At 45.4% G+C, this 12,500-nt stretch overlaps 1 protein-coding gene and 2 long non-coding RNA genes across 3 annotated transcripts in view; 2 read left to right on the top strand and 1 right to left on the bottom strand.

Moving 5' to 3' along the window:
- LOC134463207 (uncharacterized) overlaps nucleotides 1-486 on the top strand; it is a 1,735-nt gene extending 1,249 nt beyond the window's left edge. Inside the window, exon 3 of the long non-coding RNA XR_010037676.1 lies at nucleotides 139-486. This is a non-coding gene — a long non-coding RNA (uncharacterized LOC134463207). The remainder of the gene's footprint in view (nucleotides 1-138) is intronic.
- chl1b (cell adhesion molecule L1-like b) overlaps nucleotides 1-12,500 on the top strand; it is a 132,030-nt gene that overhangs the window by 19,647 nt on the left and 99,883 nt on the right. The gene's annotated exons all lie outside the window — the stretch shown is intronic.
- On the bottom strand, nucleotides 526-2,797 carry LOC134463206 (uncharacterized). The gene is made up of 2 exons (XR_010037675.1): nucleotides 2,507-2,797; nucleotides 526-1,815 (listed from the first exon to the last, which is right to left on the bottom strand). It is a non-coding gene; the product is annotated as an uncharacterized LOC134463206 (long non-coding RNA).

The following is a 12,500-nucleotide window of genomic DNA, read 5'->3' as shown; positions in this document are numbered from 1 at the left end:
ATTTTCTGTCATTTTACATCACATTTTAATTCAGACAATATTGCCAAGGGACTTAATTATTCAGTACTGTACCAGTACATTACAATGCATGGCTAGATTCATTTAAATAGCATGTTTGTCTTTTCTTTTTTTAATTAGATGGGGGAGCCAACATGAAGAGGTGTCCAGAGAGGCTTCTTTCGCTTGGGCTTTGCAGCAGCACCAGGACCTCACCATCAGTGATGCTGGTCCCCTCATCCATCGGGCCTACCCTTACATTCCTCCCCTGATACACTGATCACCTGTACCAGTTGTTGGAGTTTTCAGCAGGGCTCTAAATTATTTTTAATCACTAGTAGCCAAAATGGCTAGTATGTTAATCTCCGGTACATTAAATAATGGGTCAAAGTGCCAAGTATGTTTTTTCTTTTCTACCAGCAAAACTTAATTTTCCCAGCATTTGGCTGGTTGGCTGGTGAGCCCTGGTTGTCATTGATAATGAGTAGTTGTGATAATAAATAACTGAAATGATGAAGTCCATCCAGACATGTTTTGCTTATTTTATTGTACTAATACAACAACGTAGAACATTTTCTGTGAACGTGAAGTGAAAGCCCAACTGGGAAACTCCAACTCCCATTGACATTGTGACACAGCACACAAGTGTTCACTGCACGAAATTGCATTTATGCTTCACCCGTGCAAGGCGGCAGTCCCCAATGGCGCCCCAAGTGCGGCGGTACCATTCTCAGGGTATCTCAGAGTGCGTCTTAATATGGGACCTTGCCTCCTCCACTTGCTTCTCGTCATGATGACATCACGGACATCATTATATTTCAATATCTTGCAAAAGCTCAATTGCAGAGTCTTTTTCTCATTTGCAATTGGGATGGTGAATGAAAAACAGTCCCTCAAAAGTTGTTGTGGCTAGGCTGACAGCTGGGAAACTTTATTGTTTTCTCCACGGAGGAGGGGCCAGGAGGCGGGACGAGGAGACAAGCGCAAGTGGAGGAGGCAAGGTTGCATATTAAGACGCACTCTGTCATGGAGGAGGATGGGGGAGAGCACTGATTATTTAACTCCCCCCACCAACCTGGTGGGTCGGGAGTCCAACCGGCAACCTTTGGGATACAAGGCTGACACTCTAACCACTTACCCATGACCGCCTGTCAATCTTCAGTCTAGTCTAACTAATTACATTGTCTCCACTAAATGTATATCTCAGGTGACGTGGGTATACTGGTATGGGGATAGAGCTGTATGTAAATAATATTAACTCATTTTAGCTGGCACCTGCAAAAAATGCCAGCTAATTGCCTATGCCCTTTTTAAGAAAGGTGCCCTCATCCTATAAAAAAACAAATAACTAAATAAGTCTCTGAATATACATATACAGACATGAAATTAGTTTTAAAAGCTAAGACCATCCTCTTGCATTAGAACATGTTAATTCAGCTCTAACATACCCACATTTTTAATCTAAAAAAATCTAATATGTCATGCCTGAATGCTGTGTCGCTCCAGGCAGCATCCAGCATCAATGGGTTGACTATTACAGGCCTAGTTCAGATAACCATTTATTAATATAAATAAGTACTTGCACGTCTATTGTACATGTCCACCCCAGAATAGATATCCCCTCCCATCACCTACATAACCTTGAAATGTATTTGTACTTTGTGTCTAAAAATAAAGTCTTTGAGCCATTGAATGAACTGATTACTACATTGAGTTGGTGTGATAGGTTGAAATCGGCTAAACTTGGCTTGGTGTGCTGGACCTCTGGCTCTTCCATACATCCAATGTGTCATGACATCAGATCATCGCTCTTCTCATCTGGAGAAACAGAAAGAGAACACTTAGCTGACACTTATCCAAAGCAACTTTGTTACTCACAGTGAATTGTTAACTGTCCCTGCAGCATGGGGCTTGGTGCCTTCCTTGCTCAAGGGTACTTCAGCCTGGATGAGGTGAAGGGAGAGGTGTAGGATGGGATTTGAAACTGCAACCCTCCAATCTTAATACCACTTCCCAAACCATTAAGCCTCTGATGTGTGTGATTTCAGAGGGCAGGCAATTTGGATGACAACACAACAAAGTGGTGCACTGTGTATTATTGACAAGGACAACACCAAGACTGGTGGGCCTATGCATGTCATAGGCCAGCATGGATAAGGTCGTGACTAGCATTTCATGACAGCATCATGCTGGAGAGTAGGCCTAGGAAATCAGCGCTAGAGATGTACACATGGTTTATTTTTACATTTGAACCTTAACAGTATGAACGGCATAGCCTTGCTATTTCACCAAGAGCTTTATTAATTCCGTGTTTACGTTACAGCCTGCAATATCTTAGCATACGTCCATCATAGCGTAATGATGCTGCTAATTAACGTTAATCATGGAAAGCATCTTACATTGACCTCGCATAAAAAAACACTGAAATTGCACATTAGACTTAAATTAACTAGCGTTCACGAATTAAGAGACAAATGATGAAATAAAGGATGGCAAATGAGAAACTTACCGTGGTGCTCATCCAGGCTACTCGAGTAGGCTAGTTTGATGGTTTTCCAGTTGGTTGCCGCGATTCACCTCAGCTTTCTCGTTTTATTTTGAGATCCAATGAAAAGTCACGCCTGGTTTGTAACCCTATCTGTTTTTGTAACAAACAGCACAATGGGTGTTTACGGTGTTTAGTTTATCGGTGATCCAAGTTAGGTTATGAGTTACTAAACGTTGCGAGTCCCATAGGAATCCATTCATTAATGCTGCACTCTGCCGTCCTCTTGCCGTCCAGTGGCCGTCCACTAGAACGTTTGACGTCATATGCAAATGATGGCAATACCTTTTTGCCACCTCGGCAACTTTCCTTTGAAGCGGCGTCACAGAGGCCAGCCAGTGCAAGAACAGAAAGAAATTGAGATGGGGAAAAAAGGAAATGAAACAGCGTGTGTGGTTAATGGTGATGGGACAAATCAGCTCTCAAAGCATCCTCCAAATCTAATACATATCATAAACAACCCCCCCATGCTACTAAACTATACCAACTATACCCATACCCCACACACAACACCGTACCATATATACACACACCACACCATACCACACTGTACATACACACCATGCCATACCCCACACTACTAAACTATACCAAATATACCAATCCCCCACACACAACATTGTACCATATATATATATATTTCATCACTAGCCAAAATTTCTAGGAGATGCCAAACACAAACTCACTAATGGGTCAAAGTGGCTAGTAAGTTGTTTTTTTCTACCAGCCAAAATGAAATTTCACCAGCCTGCAGCACACCATACCATACTGTACATACACACCACACCATGTCAAACCATACAGTACAGTACACAATATACATCAGCACAGCTACAATCCACAACACCCTATGTCCCCCACTGTGCGCTATAGATGAGAAGACCCAACCACAGCCCATCAACCCCCCACACTTCACCAAAGCACAATACAGCAAACTGCTGTACAACACCACATCCCACCAACCCCCAACACTACACCATAGTGCAACGTAGACCAGCCCACCAAACTACATCCCACCAACCCCCAACCCCCTACACTACACCATTAGTGCAACGTAGACCAGCCCACCAAACTACAGCACTACATCCCACCAACCCCCTACACTACACCATAGTGCAACGTAGATCAGCCCACCAAACTACATCCCACCAAACTCCCCTACCCCCCACAGCACAGCATAGCCCAGCACACCAAACACAACCCCACCAACCCCCACTCTACAACATAGCCAACCATTCCAGCAGCACACCAATCCCCAAATCATTTATCGTAGCATCCCAGCCAATGCCCTGTCCTATCCCCTTTGCTCATCTCATCCCCCTTTCTCTACCCTTAGTTCCCTCCTATTCATTGCCGTCTCTGCTCATCTTCTCTTTTCTACTTGTCTTCAATCTTTTCCTCTTCTCTCCCTGCCTCTCTTCTACAGTACTCTCCTCTCTCCTCTCCTCTCCTCTCCTCTCCTCTCCTCTCCTCTCCTCTCCTCTCCTCTCCTCTCCTCTCCTCCCAATTCCTTTCCTCCCCATATCTCTCCTCTCCTCCCCAATCCTCTCCCCTCTGTTCATTTCCTCTCCTCTCCTCCATTCCTCCTCTCCCCATTCCTTTCCTTCCCATATCTCTCCTCCACTCTCCTCTCCTCTCCTCTCCTCTCCTCTCCTCTCCTCTCCTCTCCTATCCGCTCCTCTCCGCTCCTCTCCTCTCCTCTCCTCTCCTCTCCTCTCCTCTCCTCTCCTCTCCACTCCGGCCTCCCTGCAGGCTGCCATCTAATTGGAGTTTTAACTCCCATTTATCTTCATTTACAGTGCGGAGGAGATGAGGTTGTTTACCGTTTTCAATATTACGACGTGGAGCTGTGGAGGAGGGGCACCGCCCACATACTACATGCATATGGTAGCAGCTCGTCTCTGGTCTTCTCTTCGCTGAGTCCATAAGCATTTTTTGCATTGAGCAAGTTTGGGCAATTGCCCAGGGCCTCGGCCATTCAGGGGCCTCGTCGCTGCATTATGGTGTTCATTTCCCTGCATTTATATATCATCCATTATTATGGGGGGGCTTGAAAATTGTTCTTTGCCCAGGGCCTCAGATTTCCTAAAACCACCACTGCCCGAGTCTGGTGTAGGCTCGGTGGGCTTGCTGGTTTGGTTGTGCGTGGGGGGATGGGGAATGCCATGTGGAAGAATGCAATAGACGGCACAATGCTCCAATGCTCTCCTCCCTAGACTCTTAATTATTCGCAAAAGATTTTTGTCCTCCTTGTCGATCTGTAGCTGTGTTTCGATCTGTGTGTTCCTGTGTGTAGCTGTGTTTCTCAACCTTTTTTGAACAAACGCCCCTTTAGCCTCATTACAAGCCTCACTAATGCTCCACAATGGCAACTAAGCACTGCCCCCTCTCACCTGTATCCTTCTCAACGCCCCCCTAGAACTCCCCAACCCCCCTTGGGGGGCTGTTTCGCCCCCGTTGAGAAATACCTATAGGCTCTTTGGGAAGAAGAGGGCGCAACCGATCGTGAATGGTCCCCGAATCTAACAGCGCCAAAGTAATGTGTGCTAATTTAATTATTCTGATGATCCATTACCTGCCATTGATTGAACAGACGGGGGCGTTGCAAATACGGTTTCTATTGAAACCAATGGTGTTTTAGAAGCAGCACGCACTCATTAGTTTCATTTCAGATGAACGCCTCTTCACAGGTCATGACAGCGTGCTTCACATGTGCACTTGTGTGAGGCATTCATGAAAAGATATAGATTTTTTTGTCTGTTTGTGTGTACGGTATTATGTAGTGTGTGTTTGTATGTGTGAATGTGTGGTTGGTTGTGTGTGTGGGTGGGAGGGTGTATGTGTGTGTGTGTTTATAAGTGCTCTGTGGTGTGTGTGTGTGTGTGTGTGTGTGTGTGTGTGCACGTGCGAGCGTTGCGTGCGTGCGTGCGTGTGTGGGTGTGGGTGTGTGCGTGAGTAGGGTGTATGCTTGTGGCTCTATGTGTGTGAGTCAACCATGCGATTTTAGGGGGTAGGGGAGTGGGGGTTGCCTGCCTGCCTGCCTGCCTGGCTGCCTGGCTGGCCAGCAGTCATTGTGCTCTTCTTTTTTTTCTCCACTACAATGGCATCCCCGCCTCCAAATGAGCATTCTCCCAATCAATACGCATTCCATTTAACACTTTGCTGCTCATGAAGAGAGTAAGAGGGGGGTGCTGCATCTCTCAGCATGTTCCTGTCTCTGCACCACACACTCATCTCCCAATGTTGTCACTCTTGTTGCTCCACTCTACACGTCGTCTGTCTTTGCTCTGGGAGTGATGAGCAGAGCAAAGTCAGTCAGCATGTTGTGCTGATAAATGTATTCATTTCACATAACAGCAAATTGAGTGTCTTTTCAAGTCAGATCTGTTCTGTTCTGTTCTGTTCTGTTCTATTCTATTCTATTCTATTCTAATTCCAATTCTTATTCTAATTCCAATTCTTATTCTATTCTGTTCTGTTCTATTCTATTCTATTCTATTATATTATATTCAATCATATTATATTCAATCATATTCTATTCTATTCTATTCTATTCTATTCTATTCTATTCTATTCTATTCTATTCTATTCGTGCATCTGATACACAAATAGTTTTGAAGCAACAGCAAGGGACTGGTTGGTAAAGCAGCCACATCTGTTGGTGTGTATGGTGTATGCCTTCGGTTCTATAGCAGTCAATATTCATTTTCTGATGGAGCATTTGTTTTCTCACGCCATCTCCTTTTGTGACATTAGTCTGTTTATGATGGGCAATTGCACTCATTTTAACTTGAGAGAGTGCCTTCATCTTTTAAAGCTCTCAAGACCTTTTCCCCTGGGCTCTTGTGGCAAAGAGAAAAGGAAAAAAAAAAAAACATGCATGTTACTGCAGTGTGTTTGAGCAGGAGGATTAAGACAAACGACCCAGAGTGATCAAATAAACCACGGCCATTCTTCTCCATGTGGGTGACGTGGCCTGTGTGACACTCTGCAAGTGACTTCCCTTCGGCTCTCCATGAATCACGCCACCGCCCGCGCCCGCCAACGTCTTGTCTTGTCTGAGGCCGTGTCATTATTCGCTGTCATGTGGGGGAGGCTTTAATTATGACAGGGCCTCTGGCCTCTCTTGCTCTCCTCTCGCTGACTGACTTACCTGATGCAGATCAATAGGTTTATCTCAGAGGGGCCACGATTTGGTCTGACCCTTACACAGCGTGATCGCTGTTCTGGGTGCATTAGTGTGGTTGTGTGTTGTTGAGGTGTGGAAGAAGAGAGAGAGAGAGAGAGAGAGAGAGAGAGAGAGAGAGAGAGAGAGAGAGAGAGAGAGAGAGAGAGAGAGAGAGAGAGAGAGATGGATATAGAAGCAGACACACAGAATGGATGTGTGTACATCTATCTCCCTTTCTCTTTCCCTCTCTCTCTCTCTCTCATTATCTCTCTCTCTCTATCTCTCTGTGTATGTGTGTGTGTGTGTGTGTGTGTGTGTGTGTGTGTGTGTGTGTGTGTGTGTGTGTGTGTGTGTGTGTGTGTGTGTGTGCGCGTGTTGCAAGAGGCGGTGCTGTGAGCTTAATGGTGGGGCCCTACAGAGAGCCAGTGTGTTCTCTCATTAAAAAACAAAATTAAAGTGTATTCCGGTGGTTTCGCTCTGTTGACTTCATCTTAAGTGTGTCTTTCCGTGTGCACATGTGTCTCAGTGTGTGTGAGTGTGTGTGTGTGTGTGTGTGTGTGTGTGTGTGTGTGCGTGTGCGTGTGCGTGTGTGTGTGTTGTCAGTGCATGCACCGTGCACACGTTGACAGCGGGCTACTGTTCATCTGTCTGGGCGTGAGTGGTAAGCGCTGCGCAGTTTCTCATTACCTCTTATCTGTGGCAGCACAGCATGCCGCATGTCCACGTCCACTAGACTTGATGCCCGTGTGTGTCTCTCTCAGCCACACAGGACAGGGGGTGCCCTGCCTGCAAACAGTGTTGCCAGATTGGCCGGTTACCCGACCGGGTAAAAAACGGGAAAAATTGGCCCTTTGGCGTTTTTGTTTCCCTGCAGTTTTATGCCCATAGAAATCAATGCAATTTGTTGCAATTGGGCGGAATTTGGCATTTGGGCGTTTTTTTGAGATCCTTTTGGGCGGAATTTGATCAGACATATCTGGCAACACTGCCTGCAAACCGCCTCATTCGCGTCCGCTTTTGACCACAGTCTCCATAATATCAAGTGTCAATAATTCAAGTAGCCTGTGCATCAAAGCACCTGAATGCCATTTGAGCTGATAAAGGCTACAGAAATAAAAAGCCAAAACAGATATATGTAGTTACAGTAATGAAAAACTGTAGGTTGAGAGAATGAATGAGAGAAATAAATGACAAGGAAGTGTAGAAACTGAGTGGGGACTTAAAGCTGTTAAGACACGCCCTCTGTTATGATTTCTTTGTTGATAGGATGGCAATGACCAAGTCGTAATGTGTTCTAAAAGCTTTCCGTATAGTGTAGTAGTGTAGTACTTTGGTAGTTCAGCCTTTTCAATGAAATTACAACGAACTGAAGGAAATATTTGGAAGTCACGCAATCAGTGTTAATGGCTTATCCAATGGAGATGGGGAGATGGGGAGATGGGAGGGGGTTGGACGGGTGATATGGGTGTGTGTGTGTGTGTGTTGGGGGTCATGTGGAGGGATTTGGTGTCTCTGAGGAAGAGTATCCCCCTGTGTCCACCAGTTGCTCAGCTCGTAGCCCTGTCTCTCTCCGTCAATCTGGGACCCCCCACTTGATGGCATTTTAATCAGCTTATGGACGGGGGAGAGTAGAGTATAGCAGCCAGCCTGCTCCTTATGGACGGGGGAGAGTAGAGTATAGCAGCCAGCCTGCTCCTTATGGACGGGGGAGAGTAGGCTATAGCAGCCAGTCTGCTCCCTGCTTCCTCCCTGCCAACATCTCAAAATGGAACCTTTCCAGAGCTAAATGGTTCAAGCCTCTTTTTTTCTCTCCCCCTTCTTTTTTTTATTTCATTCACAGACTCCGGGATGAAAGCGGAATCTAGTTCATGTTTGTTTTGATCAGTTCTCCTCTTTTATTTCCCGCTTCCTTCCATTCTCTCAGATTTGTTTTCTTTTTTTGTTCTCTGTTCTGGATGAGTTAGTTCTCTCCATCCAGCAGCACACATGAAAGACAAACGTGCCATTATTCAGGTCAAGTGAAGCAGATCAATACGGTACCCAGTGAAAGCCACAAACAAGTGTCTCGCCAATGGCCACTATACCCACCACCCATCGGCCTCTTTCACTCCCACTCAAATCCGTATGGTCATATGCGATTTGTGTGACATAAAGAAGCAAGTGTTAAACACTTGCTAATCTAGGCAGGATCACAGAGGGAATTAGAGACTTGTGGGGGCTGGGGGTGGGCATCAGGTGGGGTGGGGCTGAGTGAACGTATGGCGGCCCCGGTTGACCAGTGGCTTCAACATGGGCCCCCCAGTGGCCATAACATGGCCCCCCAGCAGGAGCTCAGCCCAGATCAATGGAAGACAAACCCGTCAGAGAGAAAGCCGCTGAAAAGTGGACAAAACCCAGAGATCCCATGCTATGCTGCTCGTTGCAAGCCCCCCTACTAAAACACATGCTTGCACGAGTTATGCACCACACACACACACATGCATGCATGCACACACACACACACACACACACACACACACACACACACACACACACACACACACACACACACACACACACACACACACACACACACACACACACACACACACACACACACACACACACACCACCCTTTTAAAAAGGCATTAGCATTAATTCCATTACGTACATCTGTGTGACATTGAACTATTTTTTTTCTAACACGGTGTGAAAATGAGAGATAATACGTTTCAGATGGGAGTTCAAACAAATGCTGCAGGATATTTCGCGGAGAGTAGATTCGGGGTTTAAGTCCTGTTTCCGCCGAAAGCCCTGCTTTTGATAGCCGCTCTCGTCCATCTCTTAACCCCTCGTAACCCTGAAATACAGGTTTAGCCCCATATCCTGCATTATGAGATGACGACCATGCCAACAGGATTAGCGGCTAATAATTAATCCCCCCGAAGCAAAGCCTGCGATTCTCTACCATTGGATATTCACATGTATTGGCAGGTGTAGCAATGAATTTGTTATGCATACAGAATACAGGCCTACAGTATATAAACGATGGATTTAGGTATCTATTGTTGTATGTTTAATGTGCGTTGGCAAAATGTGTCTGTTCACAGTCAACTAATATGAATTCATGTTTGTATTATATGCATAATGTTACAGAGAGAAATTTCTGTATCATGGCTCTTGGTTGAAGTGGTGGCTGAATACAATTTTGTGAAAGCAATGCAAAAGCCAATACTCAGCTGCAATGTCAGCTCAGTATTGGAACCTCTACAGTACATCACTAATGTCTAGCATTTCATAGAGGATGTCATTTGACGTTTGACATAGTGTCAGTCCTACTGTACCCAGTGGCTGTTCTGGGTGACATACTCGTCATGCCAGTGTGAAATGCAGTCATTTTGACAGAAGGTGAGATTGAAGACGTAATCAGAAGGGTGACATTGTGGTCATTCAACAGGAAAAGCTGAATAAATTGTCTGGAAAAATAGAAAAGTGTATAGGGTGGAGAGTCACAGCAAGGGGCTAAATAAAGCACTCCACCACACTGGCAGTGAAAAGACAGTGTTTATACAAAACTTAGGAACACTTGACTGTACAGTATTTAGTCCAACTTAGGTATGTCAGAAATGGGGATGTGCTCTGAAAGGCACGGTTTATAATGCTATGCCAATGCGACATAAGCAGGCGCTGTTGAATTAGGTTTGTATTTACTTGGTATAGCTTTTTTGTTGGTCAGATGCCATATATATCATAAATACATGTAGGCACCAAGAGTGCAGCATTGTTGAAAAGAAGCATGGCCTCTGTTTTCATGTCAGTTTCCTTAGTACTGTTAAGAAAGTATTGAACGGTTGCTGCAGGCTTGCAGCTAAAATCAAATCAAGTAGGCTGTAGTGTGTCATTTCAAGCCCCCATGAATGTATCAGTAGTGTTACACACCGCAATTTCCACATGACAGGACTGCAAAACAAGAAGGCATTTTGTTCGGTCCATTCAGGAATAAGAGAAAAGCTCGAGATAGCTTCCTCCCCTTATCAAAGGGTTCCCCCCTTTAAAGGTGTGCTTTCAGTACAAATCGCCCAATTATTGCCACTCTCGTCCGCCTTTCAGTCAAGAGTTTTCTATGGTGTGCTTAGAGAGGGCCTCTAGCTTCTGTTCCTCAACATGTTGCACCGTTTGCATTCTAATCATCTCTAGGTGGAGTATTGGCAAGTTTATTTGTGAGGGAAGAGAGGGTGAGTGAGAAGCAGGGGTAGGGAAAGGGGAGGAGAGGAGAGGGGAGGAGAGGAGAGGAGAGGAGAGGAGAGGGAAGAAAAAAAGTTATTTTGCCTCCATAACTTTAAGACCCCATTTCCACGGTAACCAGGACAATCTCCCAGGAAACTGTGGTGACGGATGGAAAAAAAGGAGTGCATAACTCACTCAAACAGAATGAGAGAGAGAGAGAGAGAGAGAGAAAGAGAGAGAGAGAGAGAGAGAAATAAAGAGAGAACAAGAGAGACCAAGTCAAAAAGAATCAAAAAGTCTCCAAGCAAAACCCAACTTTTTACAGTCAAACTCTGCCTCATTTGCGATCCACAACGTTAATATGACCGAGAAACCGCACAATCTCTAAACCGCCCCCCTCCTCTTAATGGAGTCTTTCAGGCTGACACAGGAAGAGGAACAAACATGTGCATTCAGCGGCGTCCAAAATGCTAATGGCCCTGGCTCTTAACACTTTTTATTGGAGTTCCCATGTCACGACATCGCACAGAGTGGCCCGATGGCAGCTTGAGCTGGGTGCCATGCAGGAAAATACCAGTGTGGCCACGGCACGCCAGGGGCCAAAAACAAGACCTCTCCTCTTCACTGGGGAAGTGGCATGCATGCCTCTCCAAGATCGCCGCTATCATTCAGAATGCAGAGGGCACCGACTCACAGACGAGCGGGTGTGGGTCATTCACACACACATGCACGCACACGCACACATGCACCTGAACGCAAAACATGCACGCACACAGCATTTTAAAGACTTGTTTTTAATATCTTATCATCTCCTTTTATAGAGATTGATTATTTTGCATCCAACAGTGGCAAATTATTCATGTATTCCGCAAAGCACTGCTAATCCTGTAGCTTTCACAAATGGCTCCTGCGCAGTATAAAAGATGAAAAATGTTTATGTATTCATGTCCTATGTCCGGTTACAGTAGATAAGCAAAGGGTAGCAGTAGGTCATGGTGTTTTGTTGGTCTAGCTTTGGGGAGCTCTAGGGGGGCGTAGAGAAGAATACAACTGAGAGGGGGTGTTTCTTAGTCGCCATTGGGGAGCATTAGTCATTTTTTTGTTTATACTAAGGCGAACGTTGTCAGGCTTATGATGCGGTCAAGGGGCGTTTGGAGGCTTGTGATGAGGCCAAGGGGGCATTTGTTCAGAAAAGGTTGAGAAACACTGGTCTAGCTGGTCACCTTCAAAAAGTGTAAGATACGCGCACATCCCAAAGAAACAAACTGCTGCGGGTGCAGAATATCAAAAAACGCATATAGAGAAAAGGACAAGAAATATTCACGCACCGCAAAAGCTCCCTTGTTGTGATTTAATGTGAAAATGGCACAACGTTTCGAAACGTGCCAATTTTTTCACATTAAATCAAGACAAGGGATTTAATGGCACAACGTTTCAACTGGCAAGGTCTTCGTCAGGTCAGGTGACACCTGAATGTTTCTTCTCCTTTTCTCCTAGCTGGTCACCTTGTCATTGGGGAGATAAAGCAGACTCTTCTTTCTATAGGGACCCTCGAGCCCGCGCTCGCTCCTCAGGCTTTGGCAC

Source organism: Engraulis encrasicolus, chromosome 14, assembly GCF_034702125.1.
Source record: "Engraulis encrasicolus isolate BLACKSEA-1 chromosome 14, IST_EnEncr_1.0, whole genome shotgun sequence".
NCBI lineage: Eukaryota > Metazoa > Chordata > Actinopteri > Clupeiformes > Engraulidae > Engraulis > Engraulis encrasicolus.
This window is presented reverse-complemented; position numbering and strand designations above follow the sequence as displayed.